Source organism: Lactuca virosa, chromosome 2 (genome assembly GCF_052849685.1).
Source record: "Lactuca virosa cultivar CGN04683 chromosome 2, Lactuca_virosa_CGN04683_v6, whole genome shotgun sequence".
NCBI classification, from domain to species: Eukaryota; Viridiplantae; Streptophyta; class Magnoliopsida; order Asterales; family Asteraceae; genus Lactuca; species Lactuca virosa.
Window position 1 is genome coordinate 228,443,351 of NC_136427.1, and position 20,999 is coordinate 228,464,349.

The window sequence follows — 20,999 nt, forward strand, 5'->3', positions numbered from 1 at the left end:
AATTGTAAAACACTTGTTGGGCCATGGTTAGGAGTGTTGGGCACCTTTTGGGCTTTCCATGGTTACTAAATGTGAAACATGTAGCACTTGCGTGGGCCCCCACAAAACTAAGTTTTCATATTTCTTTCCCACTTCTAGGCCCATTAGGGAACTTAATAGTCCAATGAGTTGGCCATTTTGGAGTGTATCCTTTCGGATACGTTTGATAAGGTCGGGTATTTTGATGGCTCAAAAGTAATGTGAATGACGCGCTTTGGCCTATAGGTTTGGGAACTCTCGCCTTTGGTCCCCAGATAAGCAAACTGGTCCCTCGGTTGATTGGGATGTATACGAATGCTTACCTAGTCAGGACTTTCGGGCTACCGGCACCTCCCCCTTCCAGTTACTACGCATCCATTACTATGATCCTACCCAACTAGAGTGGATGACTTTGAATTTCCTATGAGCTCTAAGGAATACATATATGTATATACATTTTGTTAAACAACTTGAGTATGTGTGTGATTTTCAGAGAAAGTGGAGAATATTCACAAGTGTATGCACACATATAAGTGTCAGGAGTAATACGTATGCACATAAGGGAGCAATTAACACACAAAGGTATTCCTAGGATTTTCTAAGTGCGAATTGCATACAGTTGTGTGTGCATTTTATAAACTAGCACACGAGAGGACCCTAGAGGCTATAGACTAGGTCAAGGCAATTAACCTAATTCCCTATAGTCAAGGGCTCTGATACCAATCTGTCACACCCCGATCCTTGTCGGAATCGATCAAGGCATGATATATTGTTCAAAGTCTCATGACAACTAGGTTATAATGTGATTAGATTCAATTAAGTACTAAGTATGCAAACAAGATCCACAACATACAAGTACAAATACAAATGCAAACCACATTTATTACATCAAATTTAAATTGTCTTGTGGATTTCTAAGGCACAACCTATTTTTCATCATTCTTCATTCTTCAAATCTGCATCATGGGTAAAAACAGGTCAACTACGAGAGTTGGTGAGTAATCAAATTTTAGTAGAGAAAATTGTGAAGTTGAAACATTTATAATTTGAAATCTGTTTTCTTTTGAAGTCGCCAAACAATTGTATTTGAGATAACGGTTTATAAATCAAAAATTGATTAACAATTGATAACAACAACAATAAGTCCTCACCCTATATATATACATATGTATATATATAAATATATATAGGATGGAGCATCTAATCATCATACACACTCAACCACGTGTGATCAATCACCTTAGCATCCCAAGGCGGGGTGGTCAACCCAATAGCGCTATTATTGTCCATAACGTACCTCAAGAATACGGGCATAGTCATGGAGATTAGACTAAAAATGATAATGCACTACAAGTACATGTAGCGTAAACAAACAATAGTTATACAATTAATGACTCACGTATAAATATCCCAACAATGTCTCAATTGTGATAAAAACAATAAAATGAAGTTGGAACATATTAGAACCACATGATACACCCCAAAAGTATTGAAAATTATAAAATATGGGGTAGATTACTCACATTAGTCCCAAAACGAAATGCGTGTGTCGTACGATAGACGATTCGGGTCAAAATGGCGTAGAACCTAATATAATTAATAGTTTTGGTTTAGGAACTGCTAAACGAGAATGGAGTATTAATACAAATAATTAGACACATATTCTTATATTAGATGAATTAACAATAATTCATTTTGATTATAATATTAAGGTATTTATTTGTTAAATGAATTTTAAATTGAATTACTTACTTTGCATAGTTAATTTATATTTTCAATTTAGGCCAGATTTAATAATTTCTTATTAAAATAATAACTTGCCCAATTATAATTATTTACAGATTTTAACAATTATTTATATGAAATAATCATTAAAATGCATTTTTACATGCTTAAATACTTAGGAAAATAGTTTTAAATAGTAAACAGTATTGAAAAATTAGGAAATTATTAGGAAATCATTATTTCATACAATATGAATTACTGTAAAATTTGTATATTTTTCTGAACTGTTTTAGTATTTATTTAATATTTTAATGATTAAACAACACAAAATTCGGGAAAAATAGTAGTAAATGATTCTCAAAAAATCTGTAAAATTAACCATAGTTTTATAACATGATGTAGAGCCCAGTGTATAAGTTTCAGATATTTGTGGCTATGGGAAGTATTTTTTATATATTTCATTATTAATTAGTCAATAAAATCATAAATAATAGTAAACAGTAATATAAATGCATGAAACTTCATATATCATGTTTAATCAGTATACAGGTCATCCCAGAATTTTCTCAGAATTTATTGAATGCAACAAGTATTTTATGTGAATTATTGCCCTACTTTATTGCAATAATTATGATAATTCAATAAAAATAAGTTATTTTCTGAAAATTTCCAGAACTTCTTATTTTATTGATGGTATTCTGAGAAAAATCAGGTTTATGCAAAAAATGAGTTTTAGATATTTTGGTGGTTTTAATTTGTTTCTTGTATGAATTTGAAACTTTTAACAACATACCTTGATGAATGCTTCAAGAGGGATGAAGATTTGAGTATAATAGATTGTTCTTGGATGGAATATGAGTATTCTTGGAGGAAATTTCGAGATTGAGAGTGAGAGAAAGAATAGAGAAGATTTAAGTGGTGAAGAGAATAATATGTTGGGAGAAAAAGGAAAGGAAAGTAGATGGGAGGTGTGAGTGGGAGACCATGGGAATAATCTTTTTGCTTTTGGTGGTCTTCATAATTTCCCACTAACACAAGCATCTTTTACATAATTAATATAAGAGTTTTATAAAATTTAAAGTAAAGTTTATAAAAAATAGAGTTTTATAAAATTTAATGTAAAGTTTATAAAAATGGAGTTTTATAAAAGATAGGTTATTATTTGATTATAACAATCTACTTTGATTTGAAGTTTAATTAGAGAATTCAAGTTTGATTCTTTTAATTTAATTAGAGCATTATACTTTGATTTGATTTTAATATGGTATCATAATTTACTTTGATTATAGTTATAACGTTGTACAATACTATGTTGCTATTAACGTCAAGTTATATCGTATTGTATGGGTTTTGATCCTATTAGCGTCAAGTAATCTTGAGTAGGGTTTATTAAATTTCCAATTGGGTTGGGTTGACCCGAATCCATTTTAGGCGGATGTCACAACAAACATGTATCAGTTGAGGAAAAGATGGCTATGTTTTTTATGATGATCGACCATAATCAATGTTACGTGATTATCAAGCGGAGATTTCAACACTTGAAGCAAACAATTCATAAATATTTTTTATGAAGTGTTGGAAAAAATGATGCTTTTCGCACAAGATGTTATAGTACCAAATTCTTTTAATCCGAATCCAAACATTCCAGGACATAATAGGAGGCTACGACGGGTTTTCAAAGGGGCGGTTGGTGCACTTGATGGCACTTTGATACATGTTGTTGTCCCTGCTAAGAAACAAGACTTATATAGAAGTAGGGGAAAAGGAGATTGCTACCAAAACGTATTGGCAATTTGTGACTTCAATATGATTTTTACATTTGTTGTGGCCGGGTGGGAAGGGGTAGCGCATGACTCTAGAACATTACCAGAAGCAGTAGCCGATCCACAAGCATCATTCCCGTTTCCACCACCAGGTAAGTTTTTGTTTTTTTAAATATTTTTATCTTAGTTTGAAAATTAATTGGTGTTTTGCATTTTTTACAGACAAATATTATCTTTGTAATGCCGCGTATGCCCACACTTGAGGATTTATGGCCCCTTATCGTAATGTGAGGTATTGGCTTGGAGATTTTCGTCAAAGATGTGCATTGACAAATAAAGAAAAATTTAACCATGGACATGCAAAACTTCGGAATGTCATTAAGCGTGCTTTTGGTGTTTTGAAAGCATGCTTCCCTATACTAACGAGGATGGAACCATTCTCGTTTGTTACACAAAGAAACATTGTCATGACATGTTTCGCGCTTCATAATTTTATAATGAGAGAATGACTGAGTGATGAGTATTTCGCACGATACGATGAACCCAATGTCTCCTTTCGAAATAACAATGTGGCCGTTGATGATGATGAAGACGGGATTCCAACACATGGTACTGCAGCAGACCCTGAAGATATGACTCAGTTACGGGATGAAATTGATGAGCAGTTGATGCACAATATAGATTAAATTGTTTTAAATGAAATTGTTATTGTAAAACCAAATTTTTTATTATTGTATGACTAATTTAGTTGCATGAATTTTATTTTCAGTGTTGTATGACTATTATTATTAAAATTTTGGTGTTGAAAAATCATTTTAAGTTTGTAAAATAATTTTATTTAAAATTTAGTTTATTTTAGCAGCCTGCAGACGTTAAAAAACAAACAGTCTTCTTATTGCAGACTGCAGACGTTTGGTCCACCTCTTCTGCTGCAGAGGCTTGCAGATGTGGTCCGCAGACTGCAGACATTTTGGCTTCAGAAAAACAAACAACACTTAGGAGTCCTTGACTGCTGACGGTGCGCAATCTTGCACCCGCTCTTTATCCTATGTTGGAATTTCAATCGTAACCTTCGAGTTACAAACTCGGTCCTTATTAGAGACTCCTGCTTCTTCTTAAACATACTTAACTTAAGATAAGGTTTTTACTTCGATTACCGTAACAGACCGATGGGCAATTTTCTAATGACCTCTCATCGTATGATGTAACGCTTAGACTCAGGTCTTTTTAAGTTAGATTCCATAATGGAAGATACCTTCCTTCATGTTCTAATGTGATATAATCACATTCTAGCATGTAGCACTTCTAGCTACAAGCTTCTTACTTTAACGACGATCGCGATACTTCTATTGATTGCTTCGATTATCTTTCCTTCAATCTTTTGGCTTAAGTCGGATGCTACATCGAACTTGGTTCTTTGAACCATGTACAATACTTATCTTAGCTGAACTTGATTTGATATAACCACTAGGGTCAGAATAATAATCATCCTCTTAGTCATTACCGAAACGATGGTAACTACAGACATGAACAAAACGTAATCAATTACTAGCGCCTTGGTAACCTTGTGACTTTCCCGGATCAAAGTGTGAGTCCTGTGCTTCCGGTAGTATAGGCATCTACTACCTTTCACACCTACTCATACTCGTCCCAAGTATTGTCTCGCAGTTCTCCAAGTCACCACACAAGAAAAATCATATAGCAACTTAACACATCAAATAACATAACCAAGGTTCATATTATGTCTTGAACGATTACATAGATATTTAAGTTTACCCTACACCATGCCTCTTATATTAGGCTACACCACATGATACTATCTAGCTACTTTATAGATCCTTACTCCTAATCCCTTGCGTCGTTTCCTGCTTCATCAAGGATCAGCTGGAATGCTCTTGCATTTGGCTTCGGCGGTACGTTTAGCTTTGTAGCTCCTTCCCTCTTTGGGAAGTCTTGCTTGAAGTGTCCTTCTTCACCACACTTAAAGTAGACTTCTCTTTTGGTCGTGTATTCGTTGGCATAGTGACCAGTCTTCCCGCATTTAAAGCAGGCCATCTCTTTAGAGCATCTCCCAATGTGCTTCCTTCTGCACTTATCACACCACTTTTCTTCATTGTTATCCCCATACCTCTTGTTTTTGGGGTCATATTTTGGGAACATATTTCTCTTATCGGATTTGAAGACCCCTCAAACTTCTTTTTCATGCCAACTTCAACCTTGTTGGCAGTTCTTCCTTTGATCATTTGTTCAACAGACTTAGCAATCCAGATGGTCGCCTCAAGAGTAGGTGCCTGGCGTACTGGCACAGTGTACTCCCATGGTAGTCCCTTTGTATACCTATCAATTTTTGTCAACTCGTCAGAGACGATGCGCAAAGCAAACTCCAACTTGTCTGTGAAGGCATTGGTATACTCATCAATGGACATATTGCCCTTTTTCAAAGTCATAAACTGGTTCTCCAACTCTAGCATGTTTTGGGCTGAGCAGAACTTGCGTTTAAAGTGTACCAAGAATTCTGCCCATGTCAGTTGTAGTGGCTCATTGGGGCTTATGATCTTTCCCAAAGTGTACCACCAACGAACGACCCCACCCCTAAACTGACGCACATCGTAAGTAGTTTGTAGCTTGCCCTTGCAACCACATGTTATGAAAGCTAGCTCCATTTCACAGATCCAGTCCATAACTCCGATCGGATCTTTTTTCCCAGTAAAAGTTGATGGTTTTCAAGTCGTAAAGTCTTTATACTTGCATCAGTTCCTTTCAATTCCTACATCCTGATTATTTATCCTAACCACTTGTGGTTCAACTTGACTCACAATACGGCTGTAGTTTCCTTCCCCCGACTGTTCTATGTTCAGTTCAGGCTGCTCAACATGCACGGTAGGTTCATCCCAATTCTATTGAAGTAGAGGCCTTGTCTCTTCCATCGGAAGATCCAACATCATTTGTATCATTGCTTGTACTCTTGCCATTTGATTGGCTCGGGTGTAGGTGCTACCTCTGGTGCATGCTCAATCACTCGTGGCTCAGGCTACGGGTTACCGTTTCCCAATCCGCTTCGAGTTCTCACCATGTCGATCTATACACCAAATCAGACGTTCGATGTGTAGTGACGAGAATTAAGATCGGAAAGCTTTATTTACGGTAGACGTATAAATCTCCTTATCACTCCGAATGAAACATCCCAAAAATACTAGCCAAAAATTTCGTCTTCAAAATCATTTAACAAACATAAATATCATCGCCAAAGTATAGAATCATAAAACGTGTATCTCAAATCTCATAAAATTGGTTATCATATCACAATATCATATAAAATATCAGAGTACACTCCCAGGCTAAGAAAACTGTGGTGTGTGCCATGCCATCATCCCGAGCCCTTTCCCTTGCTAGCTGAAGTACCTGAAACCAAAAATGAAACTGTAAGCACGAAGCTTAGTGAACTCCCCCTGTAACAACGTAAATTTTAAAAACAAATTTTCATTTTTCAACATAATAAAAACATATATAATATTCCTAGAATCCCATGATCCAATGTCATCATAATAAAACATATCCCATAATCTCACAACATAATCCTCTGCCAGTGTGTACAAATCATGCCGGCGCCTTCCCGCGATCCTCGCTGGTACCTGAAACACATATCACATAACACGGTAAACATAAATGCTTAGTGAGTTCCCCAAAATACCACATACAACACATAAGCCACTCGAGGCTATAACTCGGTATGACCTTCCGATTAATGTGTCTCAGCGGGACCCTCCAGTCCCGTAGCTCGTTGGACCCTCCGGTCCGGTCTAGCTCGTTGGACCCTCCGGTCCGGTTTAAATCGTTGGACCCTCTGGTCCGGTCTAAATCGTTGGACCCTCTGGTCCGGTCTATATAACACATAGCATACATATATCACAATGCACATAAACTCAAACATACACATAACTAATAAGACCCTCCGGTCTGCACATAGATACCACTCTAGGTAATGTATAGTGAGAAGACTCACCTCGGGTAACTCGGATAAACTCGAACTCGAAATACTGATCTAGCCTCCGCCTAATCACACAAAATAATTATCTCTAATTAAAATGGCTCTCAAAGGCTAGACTAGTCCCTCCCTATATTCTCTCAGAAGGGTAAAAGACCATTTTACCCCTCAATGGCCCAAAGGTCCAAATGTTGGCTAAACCCTATAAGTCAACGAAAGTCAACCCTACGAAGTACGCGACGCGTACCAGCTCTGTACGCTGGGCGTACTCGAAGGCTTCACAGAATCGGGGAGCTCGACCCCCTACGCTGCGCGTACTGGGATTACGCCCAGCGTAAGTCCCAGTTTCACACTCCTCATGATTTTGGTCTTAAATGGTTAAGACATAAGATCATATTTCAGATCTGGCCATTCTAATACCTCTTAATCCATAAAGTCGAAACCTTTAAGCCTTTGCATGGCTGTAAAGGTCACTAATCACTCTAAACACCTTTCCTCTTTCCTCATTAAGCCCTTATCTCATGCATGACTTAATCTTCACGTCCAAGATTGGATTTTTATGGATCTATGACACAATATACACTGAAATGGGGCAGATCTAGGCTTATGGAGACCATTTACTCATAAAGTCTCCACCTTTGGGACAAAAACCCTAGAAATTGGTCTAAGAAGCACAAATCACAAATGACAAGGAAAGCTTTGAGCTTTTTACCTCAGAAAGAAGCTCCAACCTCTATAGAACTCGGATCTACTCTTGTCCACCAACTTCTAGCTCCTAAAATGGCCTCCTCTTCTCCTTCACCACCTTGAAATGGCACTTTGAAGCTTAGAACACACACACACAAGCTAGGAACGAAGGGTAGCTCTCTATTAGGGTTTCACTCTCTGAAATGATGGCTGAGGATAAGGCCTTAACATTCCTTTTATAGTGTACAAGCCACAAATTAGGGTTTGCATCTGGGCCCGCTACGCCCAGCGTAACCTTGGGTACGCACAACGTACCTAGGCGAGTCTGCATCCAACTTAAGCGCATGAGTACGCGCAGCGTACTCATTTGCCTTAATATTTCTTTTAAGGGCCAAACTTGACAACTTGGAAAAGAAGAAGGGTTTAAGAGATGTACCTGAATTTCGGGATGTTACAATTCTCCCCCAGTAGAACCAGACTTCGCCCTCGAAGTCTCATGCCGTAAAAAACTCCGGATGCTGCTCCCGCATCTGTGACTCCGGCTCCCAAGTCAGCTCGGACCCTCTCCGATGTTGCCACTGGACCTGAACCAGGGGCACCTCCTTGTTCCTCAGAACCTTGATCTTTCGATCCACAATCGCGATTGGCCTCTCAACATAATTCAGGCTCGCATCCACCTGAATGTCCTCTAGCGGTACCACTGTCGTCTCGTCGGCTATACACTTCCTCAGCTGAGACACGTGGAATGTATCATGAATCCGGCTCAACTCCGCAGGTAGCTCCAAACGATACGCTACCCTGCCCACCCTCGCAGTCACCCTGAACGGACCAATGTACCGGGGCCCCAGCTTGCCCCTCTTCCTGAATCGGATCACTCCTTTCCAAGGAGACACCTTCAGGAGTACGAAGTCTCCTACCTGAAACTCAAGCTCGGATCGTCGCCTATCCGCATAATTCTTCTGGCGACTCTGAGTTGTCAATAACCTCTGCCTGACCTGCTGTATCTGCTCAGTCGTCTGAAGCATTATCTCAGTGCTACCCATCACGCGCTGCCCTACCTCTCCCCAGCAAATGGGAGTCCGACATCTCCTCCCATACAACAACTCGAAGGGAGGCATACCAATACTCGAATGGTGGCTGTTGTTATAGGAAAACTCAGCCAACGGCAAGTACGTTTCCCAACTTCCACCGAAGTCCAACACACATGCTCGGAGCATGTCCTCAAGTGTTTGGATCGTCCGCTCACTCTGTCCGTCCGTTTGTGGGTGGTAGGCTGTACTAAAATGCAGTCTCATGCCCAACTCCTCATGGAACTTCTTCCAGAATCTGGAAGTGAAACGTACATCTCGGTCGGACACAATTGAGATCAACACTCCATGTCGCGATACCACCTCTCTCACATACAACTCTGCCAGCCTCTCAGCGGAAGAGCTCTCACTGATAGCAAGAAAGTGAGCGCTCTTCGTCAGCCGGTCGACGATCACCCAAATTGCATCGACACCCCTCGCGGTCCTTGGCAACTTAGTGATAAAATCCATGGAAATCTGTTCCCACTTCCATTGGGGAACCTCAAGTGGCTGCAACTTGCCATGCGGACGCTGGTGCTCGGCCTTAACCCAGCGACAGGTCAAGCACCTCTCAACGAACCACGCAACCTCCCTCTTCATACAGGGCCACCAATAGTCTTTCTTCAAATCCAAATACATCTTTGTGGCCCCGGGATGGATCGAGAATCTCGATGCGCCTCCTCCATCAAGGTGCTACGTGCCCCACCCGTAAACGGCAGCCAAATCCGACCACGAAAGGTCAAGAGCCCTCGACTATCGGTCACAAACTCGGACACCTGTCCAATCACCCGCTCCCTTTTACGGTTCTCCGATCTCACAGCCTCTGCCTGGGCCTCTGGAATAGTATCCAACACCAGAGTCATCACCGTCATCCTCATACATATTTCTCGAATCGGGGCACTCTCCGTCCTACGGCTCAGAGCGTCGGCTACTACGTTAGCCTTGCCCGGGTGGTACAGGATTTCACAGTCATAATCCTTTACCACATCCAACCATCTCCTCTGACGCATGTTCAGGTTGGGCTGATCCATCAGATACTTCAAACTCTTGTGGTCCGTGTATATGGTACACCGAACCCCATACAAATAATTGCGCAATATCTTGAGGGCGAACACCACCGCCCCCAACTCCAAATTGTGGGTGGGATACCTCGTCTCATGAGGCTTCAGCTGCCTCGATGCGTATGCTACCACGTGCCCTCTCTGCATAAGCACTGCACCCAACCCCGATATAGACGCATCACAATACACCACGAAATCCTCCATTCCCTCCGGAAGATCTAACACCGGGGCTTCGCATAACCTCTGGCGAAGAGTCTCAAACGAGGTCTGCTGCTCTGGACCCCAAGCAAAAGCAGCGCCCTTCCGGGTCAATCTGGTGAGGGGAACGACAATCTTGGATAAATCCCGAATAAATCTCCGATAGTAGCCGGCCAACCCCAGAAAACTCCTGATCTCGGTGGGGGATCTCGGCACCTCCCAACTCATGACAGCCTCAATCTTGGCCGGATCGACCAATATCCCATTCTGATTAACGAGATGTCCCAGGAACTGGACTTCTCGTAACCAGAAATCACACTTGGAGAATTTGGCATAAAGCCTCTCCGATCTCAATACTCCAAGGATCTCCCTCAGGTGCTCCTCATGCTGCTCTCTGGTCCTCGAATACACTAGAATGTCGTCGATGAACACAATCACCGATCGATCTAACATCGGCCTGCATACTCGGTTCATGAGGTCCATGAACGCCGCTAGTGCATTGGTGAGCCCAAAAGGCATCACCACGAACTCATAATGCCCATAACGAGTCCTGAAAGCTGTCTTCTGGATATCCTCATCATGCACCCTCATCTGGTGATATCCACACCTCAAGCCTATCTTGGAAAACCAAGACGCACCCTGCAATTGATCGAACAGATCGTCAATCCTTGGCAATGGATAACGGTTCTTGACCGTTAATTTGTTCAACTCCCGGTAATCAATGCACATCCGGTGTGAACCATCCTTTTTCTTGACAAAAAGGATCGGCGCTCCCCACGGCGAGCTACTCGGTCGGATGAATCCCTTCCTCAACAGCTCCTGAAGCTGCGAGGATAACTGCTGCATCTCCGGTGGCGCAAGGCGATAGGGTGCCTTGGCAATAGGTGTTGCCCCCGGAATCAAATCGATGCGAAACTCCACCTGCCTCTCGGGAGGCACACCCGACAACTCCTCGGGGAAAACATCAGGAAACTCTCGCACTATCGGTACCTCACCGATAGAACTCGGCCTCTCTGCGGCAACTCGTGTATCCATCACATAGGCTACAAACCCTCTACAACCCTGTTGTAGACTCTGTTTCGCTCTGGCGGCCGAACAAAATGCTGACCCAGATCGGGTACCCTCGCCATACACCGTAAGTACTTCCCCACTAGGGTCTCGTATGGTCACCAACTATCGCTCACAGTCTATAACAGCTCAAATCGGCTCAACCGGTCCATGCCCACGATGACACAGACATCACCCATCGCAATCGGTACCAGATCTATCGGGAACTCAACACCGAAAATCTCGAGTACACATCCTCGAATCACATCAGTAGCATATACCGCTCGCTCGTCAGCTATAGAAACTCGTAGAGGTCGACTCAACGCCTCTCGTCGGGTACTGATGTGATGGCTAAACGCTAATGACACTAAAGATCGACTCGCACCCGAGGCAAATAACACCAAAGCAGGTACAAAACTCACAAGAAAAGTACCTATGCATACCACAAAATAAGCACAATATCTCAAACTCAGTATAAGTAAGTAAAAGAATACATACCGGCCACGACATTGGGCGCTGCGCGAACCTCCTCCGCTGTCAACTGGAAGGCTCTCCCACGAGCCTTCGGTGCCTCGGCCTTCGCTGGCCGGACCTCGGTAGCTCACGAATGTCTCTCCTCAGTATGCTTAGATATCGTCTCATACGTGCCTGCTCGGTCGACACGTGCTCATGGCAAAACAACGCCCTCTCATGAAACATCCTCATAATCACTGTCACCGACTCAGTTCCCTGTTTGAGGGACAAGAACTCCTGTGCCAATCGTTCCCTCTCCACCGGGGGAACATACTCATCTCGGAACATGGTGGTGAACCTCTCCCAGGTCACCGCTGTAATCTCTGCAGGAGTGAAGTCTGCCGTAACAAACTTCCACCAGTCCTTTGCTCCCAAGCGAAGCTGGTTCAGCGCGAACCGTACCCTCAGATGCTCCGGACAAAAACAGGTGTAGAAGCATCCCTCAATGTCAGAGATCCACCTCATCGCGACTATCGGATCCTGAGTCCCATCAAACTCTGGTGGCTTCGTGTTGCTGAACTCTCGGTACAGCAACGAGTCACCCCACCTGTGGCCTGGCAGCGGCGACGGCTGCGGTGGCTGCAGCAACAGCAACCTCGGTAAGAGAAGCATACCGCTCGTCAAACGTCTCAATCAAAGTGGTCTTGATAGACCCAAACATCTCAGGAATCTCCGCCCGTATGGCTGCGGCCACCTCCTCGTGAATCAACCTACGGATCTCCTCATCACTGGTACCACTGCCTCCTGGGTGGTGGCGCGTCCCAACCATGATGTCTCTGAAATACAACACAAAAGAAATCAGAGATTCACTCGAGTATACTCGCACTCGATACTCAACCCTACTTGTTCTTTAGTACCCTAAGGATTCTTACTTGGACTGCTCACCGATCCGGTGTTTCCAGTAGTACGGGCCCTATATTACCTTCCACAACGCATCGGTATTCACCCCAAGTCCTCCTCCTAGGATGCCAGATCACAAGTACTCTATATCTCACTAACTCAGGCTACTCTCCGGTAGACCACTCATAAGCTCCTCGCTGCTACCTACTCACTCTCGAAGTATCTCATAGTAGCAGTAACTCCTAGGCTAAGGCATCACAAATCAGGCCCAGTCTAGTCTTAACCATGAATACCTAGCCTACTCTAGCATGCATAACATATCACATAATATCTCATAACACATACTGTAAGGGTATTTTGGGAAATCACCCTTCGGGCGCTGGTTGATTGTACACACCGCTCCGTTCTGCTTTTCTCAAAAATCTTTTACTCTTTTTGAAAAATTGTTTCTTTTATGAAAAATTCTCTCAAATCCTCAGTTTGAGTTCAGATAAACCCAGAGGTGCATCCGAATCTCTCAAACCAAGGCTCCGATACCAACTTGTAACAACGTAAATTTTAAAAACAAATTTTCATTTTTCAACATAATAAAAACATATATAATATTCCCAGAATCCCATGATCCAATGCCATCATAATAAAATATATCCCATAATCTCAAAACATAATCCTCTGCCAGTGTGTACAAATCATGCCGGCGCCTTCCCGCGATCCTCGCTGGTACCTGAAACACATATCACATAACACGGTAAACATAAATGCTTAGTGAGTTCCCCAAAATACCACATACAGCACATAAGCCACTCGAGGCTATAACTCGGTATGACCTTCCGATCAATGTGTCTCAGCGGGACCCTTCAGTCTCGTAGCTCGTTGGACCCTCCAGTCCGGTCTAAATCGTTGGACCCTCTGGTCTGGTCTAAATCGTTGGACCCTCTGGTCCGGTCTATATAACACATAGCATACATATATCACAATGCACATAAACTCAAACATACACATAACTAATAAGACCCTCCGGTCTGCACATAGATACCACTCTAGGTAATGTATAGTGAGAAGACTCACCTCGGGTAACTCGGATAAACTCGAACTCGAGATACTGATCTAGCCTCCGCCTAATCACACAAAATAATTATCTCTAATTAAAACGGCTCTCAAAGGCTAGACTAGTCCCTCCCTATATTCTCTCATAAGGGTAAAAGACCATTTTACCCCTCAATGGCCCAAAGGTCCAAATGTTGGCTAAACCCTAAAAGTCAACGAAAGTCAACCCTACGGAGTACGCTGCGCGTACCAGCTCTGTACGCTGGGCGTACTCGAAGGCTTCACAGAATCGGGGAGCTCGACCCCCTACGCTGCGCATACTGGGATTACGCCCAGCGTAAGTCCCAGTTTCACACTCCTCATGATTTTGGTCTTAAATGGTTAAGACATAAGATCATATTTCAGATCTGGCCATTCTAATACCTCTTAATCCATAAAGTCGAAACCTTTAAGCCTTTGCATGGCTGTAAAGGTCACTAATCACTCTAAACACCTTTCCTCTTTCCTCATTAAGCCCTTATCTCATGCATGACTTAATCTTCACGTCCAAGATTGGATTTTTATGGATCTATGACACAATATACACTGAAATGGGGCAGATCTAGGCTTATGGAGACCATTTACTCATAAAGTCTCCACCTTTGGGACAAAAACCCTAGAAATTGGTCTAAGAAGAACAAATCACAAATGACAAGGAAAACTTTGAGCTTTTTACCTCAGAAAGAAGCTCGAACCTCTGTAGAACTCGGATCTACTCTTGTCCACCAACTTCTAGCTCCTAAAATGGCCTCCTCTTCTCCTTCACCACCTTGAAATGGCACTTTGAAGCTTAGAACACACACACAAGCTAGGAACGAAGGGTAGCTCTCTATTAGGGTTTCACTCTCTGAAATGGTGGCTGAGGATAAGGCCTTAACATTCCTTTTATAGTGTACAAGCCACAAATTAGGGTTTGCATCTGGGCCCGCTACGCCCAGCGTAACCCTGGGTACGCCCAGCGTAACCCTGGGTACGCCCAGCGTACCTAGGCGAGTCCGCGTCCAACTTAAGCGCATGAGTACGCGCAACGTACTCTTCAGTACGCCCAACGTACTCATTTGCCTTAATATTTCTTTTAAGGGCCAAACTTGACAACTTGGAAAAGAAGAAGGGTTTAAGAGATGTACCTAAGTTTCGGGATGTTACACCCCCAAACCACCACATACCATACAAATCACGTATAACAAATAACATAACTTTAGGAGTACTCCCAACTGCATCGGGACGAATCCCGACATCGGCTTACCCGGCAGAACTCCTGTCCGGCATCGAGCTCACCCCGGCATCCGACCGCATCGGGCATCGGGCTTACCCCGGCACATACACAACATAACATATATCATAAAGATATAATCTGCATCGGGATTTCCCCGACATCGGACCGAAGCCCGTAACACATAATCATAACATATAAACTAGCATACATCGGGCTTGCCCCGGAACATATAATTCATGGCATAATAATTAACATACATCAGGGTTGCCCTGGCATCGGGCTTACCCCGGAACACATAACACATAAACATGTATGAATCACAAAGACATCAGGCATACATAACTACTTCTCGGGACCGCCCCGACATCGGACCGAGGTCCGGAATCATATAAACTGCATAGGGCTCACCCCGACATACTCTACAACTTAAACGGGCCGGCATTGTGGCCGTAGACCCGTTCCTACTGGAAGGAAACTCACCTCGTAAGGCTGACTATGAAATCTTGCGGTGAGGAATCCCTGACTGCTGTTCCGGCTGCTCTCCGACTATCATGACCAAATAAACACTTAGTCAGAAATGAGGATTCTACTGTAGGTAAAATGACTATTTTACCCCTTTAATTTAATTTGGGCCATGACCTAGGCCCACTCCTTTCTAATCCTCACTAGGCCCAATAAGTCCCCAAATGGCCCAATTTTCTAAATTGGGCCCAACTCTTCATATGGGCTTTCCTTCCAAGCCCAAACCAATTCTTGGGCCCTTACTGGCTTCTGAAGGCCCATCACGACCCAACTATTGCTATGAGCAAATCTAGGCCCAAACCGAGTCCCAATAACTTATAACCCACTGATTGAGCGTACGCTGAGCGTACCCATCTGTACGCTGCGCGTACTGCTTGAATGGCTTGTACGCTGCGCGTATTGGCGTGTACGCCCAACGTACTCTCCTGTTAAGCCATCCTTTCCAAAACGACTTAATCTCTTAAGACAGAACATCCAAACTACAGATCTGAGTCCAATACTTCGTCCTAGCCCATAAAGTCGATCACTTGGTGGCTTGCAAGCCAGCAAATGAGCCCAACACTAAAAAGTGACAAAGAACCATCATGGAAATGGCTAGATCTCTTGCATGGCTTCATAAAAACCTCAAAGCTTGCAACTTTACAGCTAAAGGAACACATTGAGCTTCAAGGGTGGCAACCCTAAGCTCAAAGTCGAAGTTGCATGATCAAGATCCAATCTTTGGACCTAAAAAGGTCCAAATCTTCCAAAACTCTAGATTTATGATTCAATAAGGAAAGATAGGAGCTTTATACCTCCCTTGAGTGCCCAAAGGTGAACTTGTTCCAGATCCTTGAGCTCAAGATACTCAAGTGCTTCTTCCTTCAACCTTGCTTCACTTCTTCTAAGCCCTTCGTCACCAAAATAAACTCCAAAAGGTCAAGCACACAAAGAAATGGAGTAAGGGACGAACTAGGGTTTTCTGAGAGTGAGGGACAGGTGAGGAAGCCAAAGGGGTGGCTATAATGGGGTTTATATATGTTTTAAACCCTAAAAATTAGGGTTTGGCATCTACCCGCGTACGCTGGGCGTACCTCATGGTACGCTGCGCGTACGCCCCCGAGTCCCGCGCATCCAATGTGATTACTACGCCCCGCGTACGCCGGGTTACGCCCCGCGTACTGCTTATGGGTAGACCACTCCTTGGCCCAATATTCTAGGGTCCATTCCAACAAGGGCCATTGCCCAAACCTTAGTCCAAAACCAATATTAATTTGCATAATTAATCAATACCTCGAGAGACGGATGTTACACCGAAAAGGTACATGCCAGTTCTAATACCGTAATTAAACGTTTAGAAATCTGAGCACATAAAATTTCCAGATCCGGTCAGCAATAGACCATAGATCCTATCAAATAATAGCATATAAGGCATCTTTATAGCTATAGCATGAATCATTTAACATATAAAAGCATTTTAGGCATCTTTCCTAAAATAAGCTAGTGCTCGTGTCTATTCAGGCATACATCCTAAATATAGCAGACACTCATCTCACAATCATCGCTTAACATTCTAAATTGAAGTCTAGAAATTTCCTAAAATTCCTAGTTCGCTTAAACTAATGCTCAGATACCAACTGTGACATCCCTAAATTCACGGTCATTTTAAAATTTTTATTTAAAATCAGAGTAACCATTTTGAAGAATAATATTGCAGATTTTTTTCCCAGAAATATGATAAAGATATTATCAAAGCATTTCCGAAGAAATGTATTTTTTTATATTAAAACATTAGGATGTCATCGTCAATACAGAAACATAAGCATAAACATACATTACATTCATTTATATTAATGATTTACATCTCCTTTAATCTCTCAGTGTAATGTATATTTGTATCGATACCTGTGATACAAATAAACTGAGTGGGTCAGGTTGGGAAAGCTGGTGAGTATATAGGGTTTTCAACCCACAAAATATAGTTAATTAGTTTCTTCACATAATTCATGTCAAACAATTAACCCGATTACCCATCCCCATTTTCTTCATTTAATATTCCCTACAGATTTATCCTAAGGGTCATCTCCTACATCATATTTACCTCTCATCTCCTTACATCCCATTTCCTTATATGTTTGTTCCTAAGGACTTTTCCTAAAGATCATCGCCTACATCGCATAGACATAACCGATTCAGGGATTACTCCATCAATACGTGTCAAGTAAGGGCTAGGGTATCATCGCATGAATACGTAGTTACAACATCTCCTGAACTCGTAATTCATAGTAAGGGTTAGAGTATCATCGCATGAATACGTAGTTACAACATCGCCTGAACTCGTAATTCATAGTAAGAGTTAGAGTATCATCGCATGAATACATAGTTACAACATCGCCTGAACTCGTAATTCATCACCTACAGGTTATGTGTTTGCTGTTGTTTCCACATGATTGTCTAGAATAGTATGTGGTTGCCCTCTATACTCTGGTAGATGACTACATCGCCACATCACCGGTCAAGGTTATGGTATATCCTCTCATCTCACATCACCTATTTATCATCACCTATCTATCATCACCTATCTCTCATCACCCGTCGCTACCCAATATATATTTATAAGTATAAAAATACGTATACAGTTTAAATCACGTAAACATGTATAAATCGTTCATCTAGCATAGATATCAGGAACACGGATAATATGCACACATAGCAAGTAATTTATACTAAATACTTCATATCTATGTGTAAGATGAAAGTAACTATGCATTCACTTGTTAAAGTGATGACTCGAAATTTGGACAACGTTTCGCTTCTAACAATCGTCTTTTTCCTTCGACGAAACCTAACATTATTATTTATAAGTTTTTGTCTAATATTTATTACAACTAATTAGCTCAAGGTCTACGAGCGTTATTGTTTTATAAGTGTTAAACAATACTTTTCAACCACTATGTACACACGGCCAGACATGAAACACCGGAGGGCAGGACCATTTTGACATTTAAGCACTTCTGAAATCCAACAACCCTATGCGGCCTGTCGAACCAGATTCTCCGTACCGCGAGTAGTTAAAAGATATTATAATAACACTTTTTTATAATTTATACTTTCCACATATATTGATTATATGTTCATAATAACGATAATGAACTTAAATATAAGTTATACTTAAAGAAGAGTAAGCATAACTCACTTACAAGGGGGTTTTAGTTAGGAGCCGGCTCTGCAGGCGCAGAACTTCATCGCTTAATCTTTCTAAAAAGATTCTTGTAGCACTTCAGTGCTCACCTTACTATACTAAAACTACAGAAAGAGAAGTCGAATCACGAGGGACCGAAATGCTCGGGGGATAAGAAGAGAAAGACTTTTGAATCGAGATAATGGTGCAAGAAATATGAGAGCCTAGAGCCACTTATTTATACTAATTGAATTTTCAAAAACTGACATCTATAGTTAGTTAATGATCTTATAGTTATTTAAACGACTAAACACCCCTTTATACTACTATTTTAAATAGATTTAACGATATTTGTACCAAACTAATGTCGAAAGTACTCAACACTAGTCTTATAACGACCGCATCATACATTTCTAATGATATATACATAAGTATATATATGTATACGTATATATGATTTATACTTTATTTTAATACGTAAATATGCTATTGTAAATTATAACCCGTTCATGCGAATTCCGTTTTTGACGTTCTTTATATCCACGCGTAGCTATTGACGACATCTACAACTTTCGTTTAGACTTAGTCGGCTAATTTTGACTTTATTTTTCGCCCATATTTTTATAAAATTAAATGATTTTGCTAAAATCATAACTCTCTCGTACGGACTCCGTTTTTGACAATTTTTTCTCAAAATTCTTATTTTAATGAGTACTACGATTTTTTTTTGGTGGTTTTACCTAAAATTCAACAATTCTTTTTGTAGATTTTTACGTCATACATTCGTTGTGCGCGGTTGACTTTTATATCTTATAAAAATCATATCTAATTCATACGGAGTCGGATTTCTACGAAATTTATATTTTCGGGATCGGGAAGGCGTGTACTTTCTAAATAATATATATATATATATATATATATATATATATATATATATATATATATATATGTTTTGGCGAACTTATTTTTACGATTTACGGACGATTCAACTGATTTTTCCTATTTTATTATATTATAATAATCATGAAACACATAATATTAATATAATTCTTTTTTATTACGTCAAATATGTTACAATTGTCAACCCTAACTATTACTTTGATTTAATATAATTCTTCTTACTTCCAATCTTTAATCGGATAAGACTCAGAAAATGAGAGAAACAGAAGAGAGAATGTTTAAGATGTTATGAAGAAGAAGAGTACCAAAACTGATTTCGAAATGATCATATAACAAGAAAAACTTCCTGTCTTAAATTGCCACATGACAGTTTTATGTCATAAACCTGTACAAAAGCGGTCATAAACCAACTTAAATCCGGGTCTAGAATATGGATCACAAAACCGGATGCATTTACCTAAAATCCGGATTTCTGATACATTTTTAATACAGTAACATAACATATATAAAAATTTTTCGCGCTGACATGTCAGCTCGATCCCGCCAGGGGCTGTCGCCCCTTGGACCCCGCTCCCAGGGGCGCTGCCCCCAGACCCCCGTTCGTTAAGGGGTTTCTCCCATAAATAAGAATGTACTTTCAATCAAGACAAATTTAAACAAATGTGCACTCCACACCATCCTAACTTGTTTAATATTTATCAAGATGACATTGATCAACAAATTAATCCTATTACACTTAAATAATATTAGTGATGTAAAATCACCAACACTGTGTCCGTACTTGTGTGTAGTTTTCACACTTAATTCTAATTATTGCATATATGACATTAATGTTGGTGTGCAATGTCTTCTAGACATAACTACAATACCTTTCCGCAATTTTGATAAACTTAGAGGATAATATATTCCTTGGTGAAGGCATAAAACAATGCTTTTACAACTTGTATGAAAGATAAATCACCATGTATCTCTTTGATGACTATAGACTTTTTTTTCCCATGAAGATTTGATAACTTAAGCCCTTACTTATGGAGAGAGGTTCTAAAGTGGTAGGTTGGCACTTTATAACGAATAAAATACAAGATAAAACAAGAGAAGACATAAAAAAAACAAGTAAAAACTACAAAATTTCCCCTAATCGTGTGAAGTCGGTTGCAAATGAAGGACTTTAACACCGTTTTTGCTTATGTTTGTCAACGAAGAAACTCTTT